Genomic DNA, 19,942 nt, shown 5'->3' on the forward strand with positions numbered 1-19,942 from the left:
CTCTCAGATCTTGTAAATACATAAAAACATTTCACCTTCTTTTTGGAAGATATTTTCATTTGGTATAGGATTCTAGTTTTAGAGGTCTTTTTTTCTCTTTCAGTACTTAAAAATATTTTATTGTCTTCTTACATTCTTTTTGAAGAAAAATGTGCTCTTATATTTAACTTTGCTCCTCTGTACATAATGTATATTTTTTCATTCAGTTGTTTTAAGGTTTTTCTCTATATCACGTGTGTTTAGTACTTTAATTGTTGTATGTCTTGCTATACGTGTATTCATGTTTCCTGTGTTTGGGATTTGTTGATCTTCTTGGATCTGTGGATTTACAGTTTTTCTTAAAATTTGAAAATTGTCAAGACACTATTTCCTCAAAATTCTTTGTTTTCTTTTCTCTTTTTTCTCCTTTTGGGGCTCCAATTACACATATAGAGGGTCTCTTGAAGTTTTCCTATTAATCACAGATGTTCTGTATGTTTTTCCTTCTGCTTTCTAGAAAGTTTACATTATTATGTATTCAAATTCAATTATTTTCTTGAGTCAGAGTGAGAACATGCCAGAGAGTTGTTGCACAACCATTGGTACCTGTATAGGGAAGACAGCATACAAGCAAGAAACTTACAGCCTCAGTGGCAAAAATTTTTTCATGTCAGAGACTGAGAACTCTTGCAGTCGTTTATGTCATCCCTTCTTCTCCAAACAGAAGATACCAAAAAGTTGCAGTCAAAGATCTCTTCATCTTATTGATAAAGCCACTAATAAGCCAAAATGTCTGTCAATATCAACTGCAGTGTGTCAGACCAATTCTATCGCTACAAGATGCCCTGTCTGATTTCCCAGGTTGAGGGCAAAGGAAATGGTATCAAGACAGTTATAGTCAACATGGTTGACATTGCAAAGGCACTTAATTGGCCTCCAACATATCCCACCAAATAGTTTGGTTGTGAGCTGGGAGCATAGATCAAGTTTGATGTTAAGAATGATAATTACAGGGGCGCCTGTGTGGCTTAGTCGGTTAAGTATCCGACTTTCGCTTAGGTCATGATCTCGCGGTTCATGGGTTCGAGCCCCGCATCGGGCTCTGTGCTGACTGCCAGCTCAGAGCCTGGAGCCTGTTTCAGTCTGTGACTCCCTCTCTCTCTGACCCTCCCCTGCTCACGCTGTCTCTCTCTCTCTCCTAGAAATAAATAAAACATTTAAAAAAATTAAAAAAAAAGAATGATAATTACATTGTCAATGGGTCTCATGAGGCAAATAAGCTACAAGACATGTTGGATGGATTCATTAAAAAATTTGTTCTCTGGGGCGCCTGGGTGGCTCAGTCGGTTAAGCGTCCGACTTCGGCTCAGGTCTTGATCTCACAGTTCGTGGGTTTGAGCCCCGCATCAGGCTCTGTGCTGACTGCCAGCTCAGAGCCTGGAGCCTGCTTCGGATTCTGTGTCTCCCTCTCTCTCTGACCCTCCCCTGCTCACGCTGTCTTCTCTCTCTTTCTCAGAAGTAAATAAAACATTAAAAACAAATTTGTTCTCTGTCCTGAGTGTGAGAATCCTGAAACAGATCTGCATGTCAATCCAAAGAAGCAAACAATAGGCAATTCTTGTAAAGTCTGTGGTTATCAAGACATGCTTGACACACATCATACCTGCACGTTCATTCTCAAAAACCCACCTGAGAATAATGACAGTGGTACAGGAAAGAAAGAAAAGGAAAAGAAAAACAGGAAGGGCAAAGACAAGGAAAATGGTTCCATGTCCAGCAGTGAGACCCGCCCCCACGCCCCCACCACCAAATGAGGTCAGTCCTCCTCCATATGCTGTGGAAGAAGAGGAGGAGGATGATTGGGGGAGGATACAACTGAGGAAGCTCAAAGACGCAGAATGGATGAAATCAGTGACCATGCAAAAGTTCTGGGACTCAGTGATGATTTGGAAAGGACTGTTTAAGAGCAGGTCAGTATCCTGTTTGATTTTGTTAAGAAAAAGAAAGAAGGTATTATTGACTCATCAGACAAAGAAATTGTTGCTGAAGCAAAAAGACTGGATGTAAAAGCCATGGCCCCTCTTGTTTTGCATGAATTTCTTTTTAATGAGAAGATTAGAGAACAAGTTAAGAAATACAGGAACCGTTTCCTATGATTTTGTCACAACAAAATAGCTCAATGGTACCTTCTTCATGGTTTGGAGTGTGTGGTAGTGATGCATCAAGTTCAGCTCATTTCCAAGATCCCCCATATTTTGAAGGAGGTGTATGATGCAGATCTGTTGAAAGAAGTCATCATAAGTTGATCAGAAAAGGCCTCTAAGAAGTATGTTTCAAAAGACCTTGACAAAGAGATTTGTGTCAAAGCAGAACCATTCATAAGACAGTTAAAGGAAGCAGAGGAGGAATCCTCTGGTGGTGAAGAAGATGATGAAGATGAGAGCTGGTGTATTCAAAGACTGCCAGTGTACCTAAAGTCTGACAACAAGGATGATGACATTGATATTGATGCCATTTAAAAATGTGAGTGCAGCTCAGCTTAACTGCAAATCTTTATGCATCATCAGCCAGAAGTGCAACATGTATGTGAAAAAGCTAAAATGGTTTAACATAATGCTACACTTTTATATTCAATATTTTCTTAATTTTTCTTTCTTCAAAATAATCTGCTATTAATCTCATCCAGTGTATTTTTATCTAAGACATTTCAGTTTTCATTTGGGAGAGATTTATTTGGATCTTTTCAAAACTTTAATGTCTCTACCTAACATTTTGAACATTCAGAATACAGTAATAACTTTTGACGTTCTTGTCTACTAATTCTATCATCTACTTAAATTCTAGGTATATTTTAACTGATTCCTTTTCTACTTACTATGAGTTATATTTTCCAGCTTCTTTGAATGTCTGCTAATTTTTTATTGGATGCTAGATATTACAATTCTTACCATGTTGGGTGCTAAATATTTTTGTATTACTATAAATATTCTTGAAATTTTTTCTGGGACACAGTTAAGTTATTTAGAAACAATCCTATTGTGCCTTGCTTTTAAGCTTTGTTAGACAAGACAAGAGCAGCCTTTAGTCTTATAGCTAGTTATTTCCCACTAATGAAACATAACTCTTAGGTGTTCTATCCAGATCTCCATATATAAAGTTTCTAGTTTGGCTTGTAGGAAAAGGCACTACTCCAGGCCCGGAACAAATATTGGGCACTTTTCTGCTGAATCCTTTTGGATTGTTCAAATGGTTTCCTTTCCTTACATGCACAAACTGATTAGGATTCAGCTGAATACAAGAGAGTGACTTTCTGGATATCTCAGAAGTTCTCTCCCTTTGTAGCTACCTTCTCTCCACTGCTTTGTCTTGTGAACTCTATCTGTCTTGATCTCCCTAAATGGTCAGCTCCATCTTGCCAACTTAAGGAGCCTGTGGGGTTCTGCCTGAGGTTTTCCACCCTACACAAGGCTTGGACTCACTGTCAAGGTGTTCATTTGGGAAATTGTAGATCTCACCTCATTTGTTTCCCATCTCTTGGGAAAATCATTGTCCTGTATTGTCAGTTATACAATGCCTTAAAAACCATTATCCAAAATATTGTCTGTGATTTGGTTGAATCAGGCATGGAGGCAAACCTGGTCCTTATAATTCCATATTTTCCAGAATCATAATCTCAAGAGAACTATTGAAATATCTTCATAACTGATTCCTATATCTAAATTCACTCTTCTTAAATTTTATAGATTTTATACTCTCTTATTTAAAATATTTCGATAACCCCCAAATTATCACAGCAATAGTGTCCAAATGTCGGTTTTTTAAACAGTTGCCAGGTCTGTGGTAATGTTCTTATCAGAAAAATGAGAAAAAGAGGAGTTTTAAATACAAATTTATTGTGAAATAGAGCATCATCAATATTCAGTCTGTAATACAATTTTATTGTGAAATATAGCATCATAAATATTTAGTCTACAGTTCAATAAATTATCACTAAGTAAAAGTTTATTTAACATCATCAAATTAAGAAATAGAAAGTTTGCCAACTCCCCCAAAATTCCACACAGGTCTCTTCCAACCCATATATATGTATATGTAGATAGATACATACACACACACTTTTTTTATATTGCTTCTTTTTTTTTCAATAATTGTTTATAGTTAACTAATGTTACCAAAACAGTAAGATATGGTGGAATTCAGTTGAAACCTCATTGAACTGAGGCAATCAGTGACCTCCATAAGGAAGTTCTATTTAAACTGAGACATAAAGGAGATAAACAGTCAAGAAGAAGAAAAGAGGTACAATGAGAAAAACCTGTGGTTTTCCTGGCAGAAGTAACTTATGACTAATCTAAAGGATCAAACACACACACACACACACACACACACACTCACTCACATGCACACACATATGACTGGGAATGAGAAGGGAATAAAACTACCGAAGATAGGTATTAAAATCATCATAGAGTAATATAAAATATCATTGATATTAAAATTGAAAATCCCAAAACTGAGGACTGATGGATGTGGGGGGAAGGGGGGATGGGCATGTAGGAGGACACTTGTGGGGATGAGCACTGAGTGTTATGTGGAAACTAATTTGACAATAAACTATTTGTAAAAAAAAAAAAATTGAAAATTCCAATGAATAAATATTTGTCTGGCGAAAAAAATGAAGCGTTATTGAAAAAGGAAGGAATCGAGTACCTGGTTGCTCTATTAATCATGAAAGGATTTTGAAAGTCATAAAATAATTATTCAAGTAACTATTCTGGCTTTAGCAATTTTATGTTTATAAGGAAAAGATAGTATTTCTTCTATAGAAAATTCTGAGGCATAAGAAAATGTGGAAGGCTGCAGTTCATTTTATGAAGCTTTTAGAGATAACACAAAAATTTATATTAGTCTCATCTATAAATATCAAAAAAATACTAGAAAAAAAATATCAGACATCAAATTAAATGGAGCACGATGAAGAGAGTTTAGTCTAGGAATAAGTGGATAATAGCAATTCTATTAATAAACTATATCAACATAAGATATAAAATTTCTAATTTCATATAACACTAACGTTGGTTTATTAAACACATTTTTTTTGGAGTATACACTATGTGGCAGGCAGTTTAAGTTCTGGGGATATAGGATAAGCAATACAACATTCATGTCATCATTCCACTTATAGTGAGAGAGAATGGTACTAAATATTAATTAAAAGAATATATATTATTTTTAATATTTTGAGGAACCTCCATACTGTTTTCCATAGTGGCTGCACCAGTTTGCATTTCCACCAGCAGTGCAAAAGTGTTCCCCTTTCTCCACATCCCTACAACTCAGCAATTGCACTACTAAGTATTTATCCAGAGGATACAAAAATGCAGATTTGAAGGGGTACATACACCCCAAAGTTTATAGCAGCACTATCAACAATAACCAAATTATAGAAAGAGTGGGGCGCCTGGGTGGCTCAGTCAGTTAAGCGGCGACTTCAGCTCAGGTCATGATCTCACGGTTTGTGGTTTTGAGCCCCGCGTCGGGCTATGTGCTGACAGCTGGCTTGGAGCCTGGAGCCTGCTTCAGATTCTGTGTTTCCCTCTCTGTCTGACCCTTCCTCTCTCTCTCTCTCTCTCTCTCAAAAATGAATAAATGTTAAAAAAAATTTTAAAAAGACCAAATTATGGAAAGAGTCCAAATGTCTATCGACTGACAGATAAAAATATATATATATATGTGTGTGTATATATATATATATATATATATCCATACACACACAAAAGAGTACTATGCAGTGATCAAAAAGAATGAACTTTTGCCATTTGCAACAATATAGATGGAACTAGAGTGTATTATGCTATGTGAAACAAGTCAGTCAAAGAAAGATAAATATATGATTTCACTAATAAATGGAATTTAAGAAACAAAACAGATAAACATAGGGGAAGGGAAGGAAAAATAAGATAAAAAGAGAGAGAGGGGCAAAATGTAAGAGACTCTTAAACAGAGAACAAAATGAGGGTTGCATAATGGGCATTAAGGAGGGCACCTGGTATGAGCAATGGGTGTTACATGTAATTGATGAATCACTAAATTCTATTCCTGAAATCATTATTATGCTGTAAGTTAACTAACTTGGATTTAAATAAAATTTTTTTAAAAAAAGAATATATATTACAGTAATACTAAGTACTATGATCAAAAGTGTAACAGGATGCAGTGAAAGTGTCAAATAAGGAAGAAGATATTTTAGGAGGCAAGTGAGAAAAAAAAAATTCTCAGAGAAGTTGGATGATGCAGAGAATATGTGAAAGAGAATATGTGAAAGAAGAACTTTGTAGGCAAACAACAAATATATGATCCCCAGGGTGAATATGACAATGGTGTATCTTGGTGACAGTAGGAAAACCACTATTGACAAAGAGGACTGGGGTAGGAAGGAAAGGATATGCTATGCAGTCAGAGAAGAGAGAGGCCAGATCTCTCAGAAACTTTCTTGCCAGGATTTTAACTGTTAAAGGATGCAAATTGGAGGGTTTTAAGCAGAAGTGATATAATTTGATTTCCATTTTTTAAAAGGCACTGTACTTGGTGGGTAACATATTATAACCAAAAGAATACAAATAGAAGAACAATTAGAGGGATGTTACGACAAGTTCAGTCTAGAGAGAGAAGTGCTAAAAAGTGGCTGCATTGGACATATATTATGAAAAAATGGGGATAGATTTGCTGAATGGATTATGTGTGATAGATCAAGTTTACTTCAGAACAATGTGGAGTTCCAGGAAAGAGAAGATACAAGGGAAGGAGCAGTAGAGACTAAGATGTGAAGTGTGCTGCTTTGGACACAAAGGAAGTGGTTTAGTTGTTTTTACATTCTCAGAAGTGGCTTCCATCATGGAGCTGAGGCAGCAGACCCAGTCACCCAATCCCAATCAACAGAAAAATGAAAAAGATAGAAAACAAACTCCTTCCTTATAATAACCATGATCCAGAAGGTGAAGCTATCACTTCTACTGACATCACACTGGACCAAATTTACTCCTAACATGGTCTTTAGCTGGACAGCCAAGTACTCAGCTGCAACTCAAGGAGTTATGTAATTAAAAAGAAAATGAAGAGAAAGCATACCAGAAAAGAATGAGTGTTCTACAGCACAATAATTAACAGTCTCTTGCAGACACTCAAGTAGGATGCCAAATAAGCATTTGTTATACTACTTAAAAATGCTTTCTGTAACTTAATACATGATATTTATGTAAAAATGAGAGCTATCATATTTATTGTGAAATATTAAAATCAGAAGTAACACATGGTTATTGACAATTAGTTAACATCTGTCTGGGCTGCTAAATAATAAGACAACTGAGAAACTATTAGTACTATTTAGAACTGATAGTAGTTCAATAATGGTGACTAATTTCAGAAATATGCAAAATAGATACATTTAATAAATATACACATTTATATGATTATATTTATAATAGCAATAAAATACGTGGTTCATTGTAGAAACTTTAGAAAATACAGTAAATTATGGGGTACCTGGGTGGCCCAGTTAGTTAAGAGTCCAACATCGACTCAGGTCATGATCTCATGGTTTGTGAGTTTAAGCCCGTCATCAGGCTCTGTGTTGACAGCTCAGAGCCCAGAGCCTACCTCATATTCTATGCCTTCCTCTTTCTCTCTGCCCCTCCTCCCCATCCTCTGTCTCACTCTCTCTCAAAAATAAATAAACATTAAAAACAATTTTAAAGAAAATACAGTAAATTAAGAAATAGAAAATATTAGATTTCTTCTTTGATTTCTTGGTTGAACCATTAATTATTTAGTAACTTATTTAATTTCTATGTATTGTACTCTTTACAAATTTTTTCTCATGGCTGATTTCTAGTTTCATAGCATTGTGGTCAGAAAAGATGCACAGTATGACTTCAACTTTTTAAAATTTGTTGAGACTTGTTTTGCAGCCTAATTTTTAATCTATTCTGGAGAATGTTCCTTGTGTGCATGAAAAGAACATGCATTCTACTGTTTTAGGATAGAAGTTCTGAATGTGTTTGTTAAATCCAACTGGTCTAGTGGGTCATTCAAAGCCACCATTTCCGTGTTGATTTTCTATTTAGATTATCTGTTCATTGATATAAGTGAAGTGTTAAATTCCCTTATTATTACTGAATATTCCCCTTATGTTTTTTATTAACTATTTTATGTTTTGGGATGCTCTCATGTTGGATGCATAAATATTTAAAACTGTTATATCCTTTTATTGGATTGTCCCCTTTATTGTTAAATAGTGGCCTTCTTTGTTGTTATAGTCTTTTTAGTATAGTCTCTTTTGTCCAATATAAGCATTGTCACCCACCTTTTTTTTTTTTAATATCAATTTGCATGATAAATGTTTCTCCACACCCTCACTTTCAATCTGCAAGTGTCTTTCAGTTTGAAATGTGTATCTTGTAGGCAATATACGGATGGGTCTTGCATCTATAATAATACAGGACTATCTCAAGATGCAAGAAAAATCTGAAATAAACAATATAGTCTTACATCTAAAGGAGCTAGAAAAAGAAGAACAAACAAAACCGAAAGCCAGCAAAAGGAAGGAAATAATAAAGATTAGAGCAGAAATAAATAATACAGAAACTAAAAAAAGAAATCCAATAGAAAAGATCAATGAAATCAGGACCTGTTTCTTTGAAAAGATCAACAAAATTGATATATCTCTAGCAAGATTCATCCAAAAGAGAGAGAGAGGGAAAGAGAGAGAGAGAAGAGTCAAATAAACAAAATCGCTACTGAAAGAGGAGAAATAACAACCAACACTACAGAAATATAAACAATTATAACCGAATATTATGAAAATCTTTATGCCAACAAATTGGACAACTTAGAAGTTATATACAAATGCCCATAAACATATAACCTACCAAAACCAAAACAGGAAAAAATAGAAAATTTGAACAGATCAATTACCAGCAATGAAATTGAATCTAATCTAAAAACTCTCCCAAAACAAAATCCAGTACCAGACAACCTCACAGATGAATTCTACTGAACATTTGAAGAAGAATTAATACCTATTCTTATCAAACTATTCTTAAAAACACAAAAGGAAAGAAAACTTCCAAATTCGTTCTATGAAACAGGCCTCACCCTGATACCAAAACCAGATAAAGACATCAGAAAAAGAGTACAGGCCAATATTTCTTATGAATATAGATACAAAAACCCTCAACAAAAATTAGCAAACCGAATCCAACAATACATTAAACAAACAAACAAACAAAACCACATCACAATCAAGTGGGATTTATTCCCATGATGCAAAGGCAATTCAATATTCATAAAACAATCAATGTGCTACATCACATCAATAAGAGAAAGGATAAAAACCTATGATCGTTTTAGGAGATGCAGAAAAAGCATTTCCTGTAAGGTCAAGAATAAGATAAGGATGTTCACTCTCACCACTTTTATTCAACATAGTATAGGAAGTCCTAGCCACAGCAATTAGACAATATAAAGAAATAAACAGCATCCAAATTGGTAAGAAATAAGAAAAACTCTCACTATTTGCAGTGACATGATACTATATATAAAAGTCCCAAAAGACTCCACCAAAAAAAAAAAAAAAAAAACTACTCAAACTAGTAAATGAATTCAGTAAAGTTGTAGAATACAAAATCAATGCAGAGAAATCTGTTGCATTTTTCTACACTAATAATGAAGTAGCAGAATGTAAAATTAAGAAAACAGCCCCATTTACAATTGTACCCCAAACAACAAAACATCTATAAATAAATTTAACCAAAGACTGGAAAGACTTGTACTCCAAAAATTATAAAATACTGATGAAAGAAATTAAGACAACACTAAGAAACAGAAAGATAATCCATGCTCATGAGTTGAATGAACAAATGTGGTTAAAATGTCTATACCACCCAAAGCAGTCTACAGACAATGGAATATCTATCAAAATACCAACTGTATTTTTCTCAGGACTAAAACAAATAATCCTAAAATTGTATGGAATCATAAAGGCCTTGAATAGCCAAAGCATTCTTGAAAAGAAAAACAAAACTAGATGTATCACAATTCCAGATGTTAAGTTATATAAAAAGTGGTAGTAATTAAAACAGTCTGGTACTGGCATAAAAAGACACATAGGTCAATAGAATACAATAGAAAATCCAAATATAAACCCACAAATATATGCCTAATTAATCTTTGACAAAGAAGGAATGACTATACATTGGTAAAAATAGTCTCTTCAATAAATGGTGTTGAAACGGGATAGTCATATGCAAAAGAATGAAACTGGACCATTTTCTTTCACCACACAAAAAAATAAACCCAAAATGGATTAAAGGCCTAAATATGAGACCTATATATAAATATGAGAAACTATAGAAATCTTTGGAAAGAACACAGGCAATAATCTCTCTGACATAGTCTGTAGCAAAATTTTTCTAGAGATATCCCCTGAGGCTAGAAAAACAAAAGCAAAAGTAAATTATTGGGACTATAACAAAATAAAGTTTCTGTCAGCTGAGGAAACAACCAACAAAACTAAAAGGCAACCTACTGAATGGGAGACAGTATTTGCAAATGACATATCTGATAAAAGGTTAGTATCCAAACTATATAAAAAACTGATACAAATCAATACCTAAAAAAATAATCCAATTAAAAATGGACAGAGGGTATTAATAAGCATTTCTCCCAGGAACACATCCAGATGACCAACAGACCATCAAAAGATGCTCAATATCACTTATCATCAGGAAAATGAAATCAAGACTACAGTCACCCCACACCCCAGAATGGCCAAAATCAAAAACACTAGAAACAATAAGTGTTGACAAATATGTGGAGAAAAGGGAATCCTCTTGCACTGTTACTTGGGATGCAAACTTGTGCAGCCACTGGGAAAATACCACGGCGTTCCCTCAAAAATTAAAAATCAAGCTACCCTACAATCCAGTAATCATAGTACTGAGAATTTATCCCCAAAATACAGAAACACTAATTCAAATGGATACATGTACCCCTATGTTTATTGCAGCTTTATTTACAACAGCAAAATATGGAAGCAGCCCAAGTGTTCTTCAATTGATAAATGGATAAAGAAAAGGTGGTATATTAAACAATGAAAAACCATTCAGCCATAAAAAAAGAATGAAATCTTGCCATTTGCAACAACATGGATAGAGCTAAAGGGTATAATGCTAAGCGAAATAAGTCAGTCAGAGAAAGACAAATAACATATGATCTCACTGACATGTGTAATTTAAGCAACTAAACAAAGGAGCAAATGAAAAAGAGAGAGAAAGAGAGAGAGAAATCAAGAAACAGACTGCTAACTATAGACAACAAACTGATTGTTCCTAGAGAGGAGGTGGGCAAAGGATGGGAGTAAGAGGGGATTGGGATTAGAGAATACACTTATGATGAAAAATAAAATAAAATGACAAAAAAGAAATAGAAAATAAAGATTACCCAATATCACTCTTCAGAAGTGTCAACTATTAACACCTTGCTGTGATTTCATTTAAATGTCTACAGATTGATTGGAGGGGGCAAGATGGCGGAGAAGTAAGGAGCTCCGTACTTACACTCGCGCGCATACATCACATGGAAAAGATCTGAAGCCATCGGAAACCTTACAAAACCTGAGAGACTGGGAGAAAAAGGACACAGAATCCACTGAGAAAGCCTTCTAACGTGAGTGTGAACTGGGGAAGATAAAATCGGGCAGGGATCCGAGACTCCAGGGTGGGAGGCAATCCCCCTCTACCCTCTACGGGGAGTGAGAGGGGAAAAAGAGAGAATCCAAAACAGAAAAACCTCCGCTCGGGGAGAAAAACCTCCACTCCAGGCATAGAAAGACAGTACTTGCCAAATACCTGCACACCAGGTCCCCTCGCACCAACTAGTCCGGGGGGGAGGGGGGGGCGGGGCTGAGCGCACAGACTGCTTCTTTGTGTTGGCTCCTGGCGGCTGGACTTCAGAGTGGCGGCGCGCCTGCCGCCATTGTAGCTCCCGGGCGGCTGGGGCCCCTGAAAGAGCCGCGCGGACACCGGGCGTCTGCGCTCCTGGCTGGCTGGAACTCGAGAGGGAAGGCAAAGAGCTAAAAACTGGGAAATTAGCCTGTAACTTCGTGTTTCAGGTGACAAGCCATAGAGGGACCTGGTTTTCCTCACTCCAGTGGGCTCCGCGCACCTTGCAGGCAAACCTCCACCCCCGCTCATGCTCGCCAGCCCGACCCAGAGAAGGAAGCAGCAATTCTGACTCCATCCCCAGAGCTCCGCAGGGGGCCTGGAATTGCCCGAGGGGGTTGCCTGGGAAGTTGTGTCTAAAGCCATTTCAGCGGAGTGCGTGGACTGGGATTTGGAGATTGGGACTGGCCTGAGTTGAAGAGTGCAACCAACTTTGGCTGCACCCCCAGAACGGGGAGTTTACACGCCCAAAAAAGCGAGGTGCAGCGCTTGGTTCAAGAAGGGACTGGAACACCGTCACTCTCCTCCCCACAACCGCCAAGGCAGAACTCCCGCCTGAGGCATTGGATCACACCACGCCCATCCCTGCCTGAGAGCTGCCCTCCTCCCTTTTTGTTTTTTCCTTCTTCTTTCTCTTTTCTCTCTTTTTTCCCCAGAACACTGACCTGATTAACTCTGGTCGCCTGCTTGCTTAAACAATCACAACGAGTCCATTCTGCAGATGTAAATTCTACACCTACCGACCTTTTCATCTCTTTCTCTCAGGAGTAATTAGACTATATAGTTTCTCTGGATAATACCAGCATCCTTCTCTCACCTGTCCAACGATATTCTACCCTTTACCTCTTTGAAAAAAGCTTCTTATCCCTTCTGCCTATTCATTCTATTTCCAATTTTGCCTCATCCCACCCTGTCTTCTCTCTCTTTCTCTGTGCTCTTCAACCAGCACTGCATACACATGGCTATTTAACTGTAGCTGGGAAATCCGGTTATATGCTTTAAACCGTTCTTTGTCCATCGGTTTTCTTCTTTTTTCCTTTTCTTTTCTCCTTTTTGACCCTTTTATGTATTTTATACTCCCTATTATTCACCCTTCCTCCTCCGTCTTTTCTCTTAACTTTTTCGTTTCCCACTCGCTTTGCATGTTAGTTGAATTAGCTGTGCGTTTGTGTGCTCCTGCTCCCTGTGTGTTTGTCTGTCTGTTTTCTTTTCCAGGGCTACCTCAAGAAACAAGCCAGAGTACACAAGGTGGAGAGTCCCAAATATCACTACGAATAGGAAAATAAAATAACCAAGGTCCCAACAAGAGAGACCAAGAGATACCATTCAAAGAACACTCTCTGAAAGGATAGGCCATGGAAAGTCAAAGAGTCTTCTGTGATAGAGCAGCGCTCATAGATACAGAGAGCATAACAGGTCTTTAAAACCAACAAGAGCTGGAAAGCTAACTAAAATGACGAAACGAAAGAGTTCTCCTCCAAAGAAACTCCAAGAAGAAATGACAGCTAATGAACTGCTCAAAACAGATATCAGCAGCATAACTGAACAAGATTTTAGAATAATAATGGTAAAATTAATAGGTGGGCTTGAAAAAAACATAGGGGACATCAAAGAAACTATGGCTACAGACAGAATGGAAAATAAAAATAGGCATGAAGAATTAAAAAATGCGATAAATGAGATACATAATAAATTAGAGGCCTCCAATGCACGGATTGAAGAGGCAGAAAGGAGAATAAGTGATTTAGAAGACACCATTATAGAAAAACAAGAAGCTGACAAAAAAAGAGACAAACTGATCCAGGAACAGGAAAGAAGAATTCGAGAGCTCAGCGATACGGTCAAACGCAACAATATCCGTATCATAGGAATCCCAGAAGAGGAAGAGAGAGGGAAAGGTGCTGAAGGAGTCCTGGAACAAATTATAGCAGAGAACTTCCCCGACCTGGGGAAGGAAGTAAATGTGGAAGTACAAGAGGCTCAGAGGACTCCCCTCAGACGTAACCTGAATCGATCTTCTGCACGACATATCATAGTGAAAATGGCCAAATACAAGGACAAAGAGAGAATTTTGAAAGCAGCTAGGGAGAAAAGGGCCCTAACATACAAAGGGAAACCTATCAGAGTGGTGACAGACCTATCTACTGAAACTTGGCAGGCTAGAAAGGAATGGCAGGAAATCTTCAATGTGATGAACAGTAAAAATATGCAGCCAAGAATCCTCTATCCAGCAAGCCTGTCATTCAAAATAGAAGGAGAGATAAAAACCTTTCCAAATAAACAGAAATTGAAAGAATTTGTCACCACGAAGCCAGCCCTACAAGAAATCCTGAGGGGGATGCTCTGAAGGAAAGGTTGCAAGGAACAAAGATACCAGAGACACCACCACAAACATGAACCCTACAAAAGATACAAAGACTCTAAACCCACATATTTCAATAATAACACTGAATGTAAATGGGCTGAATGCTCCAATCAAAAGACATAGGGTAGCAGAATGGATTAAAAAACAAAATCCATCAATATGCTGTCTACAAGAAACTCATTTTAGACGGGAAGATACCTTCAGATTAAAAGTAAGGGGATGGAGAAATATATATCATGCTACAGGAAATCAAAAGAAAGCCGGAGTAGCGATACTTATATCAGACAAACTGGACTTTAAATTAAAGACAATCACAAGAGATGAAGAAGGGCACTACATAATAATTACAGGGTCCATCCATCAGGAAGAACTAACAATCATAAATGTCTACGCACCGAATATGGGAGCACCTAAATATCTAAAACAATTAATCACAAACAGAAACAAGCTTATAGATAAGAATGTGCTAATAGCAGGGGACTTTAATACTCCGCTTACAGCAATGGATAGGTCAACCAGACAGAAAATCACTAAAGAAATAATGGACTTGAAAGACACATTGGACCAGATGGATCTGACGGATATATTTAGAACTTTACATCCTGAGGCCAGGGAATTTACTTTCTTCTCAAGTGCGCATGGCACATTCTCCAAGATAGATCACATACTGGGACATAAAGCAGCCCTCAATAAATATAAAAGAATAGAGATCATACCATGCACACTGTCAGATCACAATGCTTTGAAACTTGAAATCAATTACAGGAAGAAGTCTGGAAAACCGCCAAAAACATGGAGGTTAAAGAACACCCTTCTAAAGAATGAATGGGCCAATCAGGCAATTAGAGAGGAAATTAAAAAATATATGGAAACAAATGAAAATGAAAACACAACAATTCAAAATCTATGGGATGCGGCCAAGGCAGTCCTAAGAGGAAAGTACATTGCTCTCCAGGCCTATTTCAAGAGATTAGAAAAAGCACAAGTCCAAAATCTAACAGCTCACCTAAAGGAGCTAGAGGCAGAGCAACAAGAACGCCCTAAACCCAGTAGAAGAAGAGAAATAGTAAAAATTAGAGCAGAAATAAACAACATAGAGACCAAAGAAACAATTGAACAGATCAATGAAACCAAGAGTTGGTTTTTTGAAAAAGTAAACAAAATTGACAAACCTCTAGCCAGGCTTATCAAAAAGAAAAGAGAGAGCACCCAAATAGACAAAATTATGAATGAAAATGGACTTATTACAACCAACCCCTCAGAAATACAAGCAATTATCAGGGAATACTATGAAAAATTATATGCCAACAAATTGGACAACTTAGAAGAAATGGACAAATTCCTAAACACACACTCACTACCAAAATTCACACGGGAAGAAATAGAAAACCTGAACAGACCCATAACGAGTGAAGAAATCGAATCAGTGATCAAAAATCTCCCAACAAATAAGAGCCCTGGACCTGATGGTTTCCCTGGGGAATTCTACCAGACATTTAAAACAGAATTAATCCCAATTCTTCTCAAGCTATTCCAAAAAATAGAAGTCGAAGGAAAACTCCCGGACTCATTTTATGAAGCCAGCATCACTCTGATTCCCAAGCCAGACAGAGATCCAGCAAAAAAAGAGAACTATAGGCCAATATCCTTGATGAATACGGATGCAAAAATTCTCAACAAGATCCTTGCAAATCGAATCCAGCAGCATATCAAAAGAATCATCCACCAAGATCAAGTGGGATTCATTCCTGGGTTACAGGGCTGGTTCAACATTCGCAAATCAATCAATGTGATCCATCATATCAATAAAAGAAAAGATAAAAACCATATGATCCTGTCAATAGATGCAGAAAAAGCATTTGACAAAATACAGCATCCCTTCTTAATAAAGACTCTCGAGAAAGTTGGGATAGAAGGAACCTACTTAAACATCATCAAAGCCATCTATGAGAAGCCTTCAGCTAACATCATCCTCAACGGGGAAAAACTGAGAGCTTTCCCCCTGAGATCAGGAACACGACAGGGATGTCCACTCTCACCACTGTTGTTTAACATAGTGCTGGAAGTCCTAGCATCAGCCATCAGACAACAAAAGGAAATCAAAGGCATCAGAATTGGCAAAGAGGAAGTCAAACTTTCACTCTTCGCAGATGACATGATACTCTACATAGAAAACCCGACAGACTCCACCAGAAGCCTACTAGAACTGATCCAAGAATTCAGCCAAGTTGCAGGGTACAAAATCAACGTACAGAAATCGGTTGCATTTTTATACACCAATAATGAAGCAACAGAAAGAGAAATCAAGAAACTGATCCCATTCACAATTGCACAAAAAACCATAAAATACCTCGGAATAAACCTAACCAAGGATACAAGAGATCTGTATGATGAAAACTATAGAAAACTTATGAAGGAAATTGAAGAAGACACAAAGAAATGGAAAAACATTCCATGCTCATGGATAGGAAGAATAAATATAGTTAAGATGTCATTACTACCTAAAGCACTCTACACATTCAATGCAATTCCAATCAAAATTGCACCAGCATACTTCTCAAAACTAGAACAAACTATCCAAAAATTTGTATGGAACCACAAAAGACCCCGAATAGCCAAAGTAATACTGAAAAATAAAACCAAAACGGGAGGTATCACCATCCCAGACTTCAGCCTCTACTACAAAGCTGTCATCCTCAAGACAGTATGGTATTGGCACAAAAACAGACACATAGACCAATGGAACAGAATTGAGAACTCAGAAGTGGACCCAAAAGTATACAGCCAACTGATCTTTGACAAAGCAGGAAAGAATATCCAATGGAAAAAAGACAGCCTTTTTAACAGATGGTGTTGGGAGAACTGGACAGCAACATGCAGAAGAATGAAACTAGATCATTTTCTCACACCATGCACAAAAATCAACTCAAAATGGATAAAGGACCTGAACGTGAGACAGGAAACTATCAACACCCTAGAGGAGAAAGCAGGAAACAACCTCCTTGACCTCCACCGCAGCAACTTCTTACTTGACACATCCCCAAAAGCAAGGGAATCAAGAGCAAAAATAAACTGTTGGGACCTCATCAAGATTAAAAGCTTCTGCACAGCCAAGGAAACAACCCAGAAAATTAATAGGCAACCAACGGAATGGGAAAAGATAGTTGCAAATGACATATCAGATAAAGGGTTAATATCCAGAATCTATAAGGAACTCACCAAACTACACGCCCGAAAAACAAACAACCCAGTGAAGAAATGGGCAGAAGACATGAACAGACACTTCTCCAAAGAGGACATCCAGATGGCCAACAGACACATGAAACGATGCTCAGCATCCCTCCTCATCAGGGAAATACAAATCAAAACCACACTGAGATACCACCTCACGCCAGTCAGAGTGGCTAAAATGAGCAAATCAGAGAACTCTAGATGCTGGCGAGGATGTGGAGAAACGGGCACCCTCCTACACTGTTGGTGGGAATGTAAACTGGTACAGCCCCTCTGGAAAACAGTGTGGAGGTTCCTCAGGAAACTAACAATAGAACTCCCTTATGACCCAGCAATAGCACTGCTAGGAATTTACCCAAGGGATACAGAAATGCTGAGGCATAGGAGCACATGTACCCCAATGTTCATAGCAGCACTCTCCACAATAGCTAAAACATGGAAAGAGCCTAAGTGTCCATCAACAGATGAATGGATCAAGAAGATGTGGTTTATCTATACCATGGAATACTACATGGCAATGAGAAACAATGAAATCTGGCCATGTGTAGCAACATGGATGGACCTTGAGGGTGTTATGCTGAGCGAAATAAGTCAGGCAGAGAAGGACAAATATCATATGTTTGCACGTATAGGAGGATTAGGAGGAACTTGACGGAGGAACAAGGGGGAGAAGAAGGGCGGAAATGGTGGGGGAAAGGGAGAGAGGCAAACCATGAGAGACTCTTGAATGCTGACAAAAACTGAGGACTGATGGATGTGGGGGGGAGGAGGGATGGGCATGGAGGAGGGCACTTGTGGGGATGAGCACTGGGTGTTATGTGGAAACTAATTTGACAATAAACTATTTGTAAACAATTAAAAATAAAATAAAATAATTTTGTTAGTCAGAAAAAAAAATGTCTACAGATTATTTATTCTTACAAATCATGCTCATGATGCATTACAAAGCATGTTCATATTGCTCATACACACATATACACATAACAAATATTTATATTTTAAGATATTTTCTCTACCTAACACAAGATTACAGTTTTCCTACGCTTTTGTATTGCTGGCATTTTTTAGGTATATTTTTGTTGTCATATAATAGTTCATAATTAGTAATGACTTGAATGAAATTTTTGGGTTCCAACACTAAAAATGTTGACATTTGTTTGTTCAAAAGAAAGAAATTATTCTCCTGGCAGCAGGAACAAGTCTGAGCCTCTGTTTTCTCATCTACAGAAGAACCAGTAATAACACCTCTATGGTTTTCACTTAAACCTCACAACTGTCTATGGTAGGGATTATTATCTTTACTCTATAAAAGAGGGGTCTGAAATTCAGAATGATTAGAAAACATGTCCCAGGTGATGCAACCAGTAAGTGCCTAAAGCAGGATTCCCCACTCAGCTCTCAGGACTTCCAAACTCTGTGCCTTCAGTATATCATAGTAAATGCAACTTATCTTAAGGTTTGCTATGAACATTAAAGGTTTAAGTGTCTACTGTTGAGGAGCCTGAAATTAAGTCCTCCATTAAGAACAACCTCGGGCTGCACGTAGCCCCAGTTGCAGGAAAAGCTTCAGCTGAAGCCACCCTCGGACCGCCCTCGGATCAGCCAATCAAAAGAAATGTGTAACATTCCTGTGTCTGAGTCAGGGCTGGGAACTGCAGGTCGTTACTCTGTACAAACTAGCCAATCACTCACTGCTTGCCTAAACCCCACATAGACCCTTTGAGCTCACCTCATAATTGGTCATTTTCAAAGGATTCTCAAAGGTCATGATTGGGTCTCGCCAAAAGTAACAGACACCTCACAGATACTGAATGCTCAAAACTGTTACCATGGGTGCTGTACAATTATGAATGGTACTTATGTGATGATGCTATACATACAACGTGTGCACTGTAACACCCCCATCCCTTACCCCATAAAAACCGTGCTCGCTATTTTCGGAGCTTCACCTTGCTGAAGCTGCGCTGGTAGATGGGTGAGCCCCTGTTCGAGCTTGTAATAAAGACCCTTAAGTACTTGCATCGGTGTCGGCTCCTTGGAGGTCTCTGGGGACTCGCGATTCGGGCACAACACTATTATATCTTAATAAATGTTAGTTGACTGAATGAAAGCAGATAATAGTCAACTGTTAAGGAAAAATCCATATTGAGTTAAATTTGCCAAAGACTTAGAAACTGTTATGTGTCCTATAAATGACATAGTTATGGAATACAGTGAAGAAGAGGAAAAGTTGTTGACATTACAACTGAAAAAATATTTATTCCATTGTATTATATATAGAATATTGACATATTTTCATATTTTAAAATTTTGGCATATTAGTAAACTCATTCATACTCATTTTTTTTAAATTTTTTTTTAATGTTTT

At 37.5% G+C, this 19,942-nt stretch overlaps 1 pseudogene; it reads left to right on the forward strand.

Moving 5' to 3' along the window:
- The first annotated feature begins 768 nt into the window (after positions 1-768).
- LOC120244790 lies at positions 769-2,498 on the forward strand (annotated as a pseudogene).
- Positions 2,499-19,942: the final 17,444 nt, after the last annotated feature.

The sequence above is a fragment of the Hyaena hyaena genome, unplaced genomic scaffold, assembly GCF_003009895.1.
Source record: "Hyaena hyaena isolate Hyena2069 unplaced genomic scaffold, ASM300989v1 scaffold_393, whole genome shotgun sequence".
NCBI classification, from domain to species: domain Eukaryota; kingdom Metazoa; phylum Chordata; class Mammalia; order Carnivora; family Hyaenidae; genus Hyaena; species Hyaena hyaena.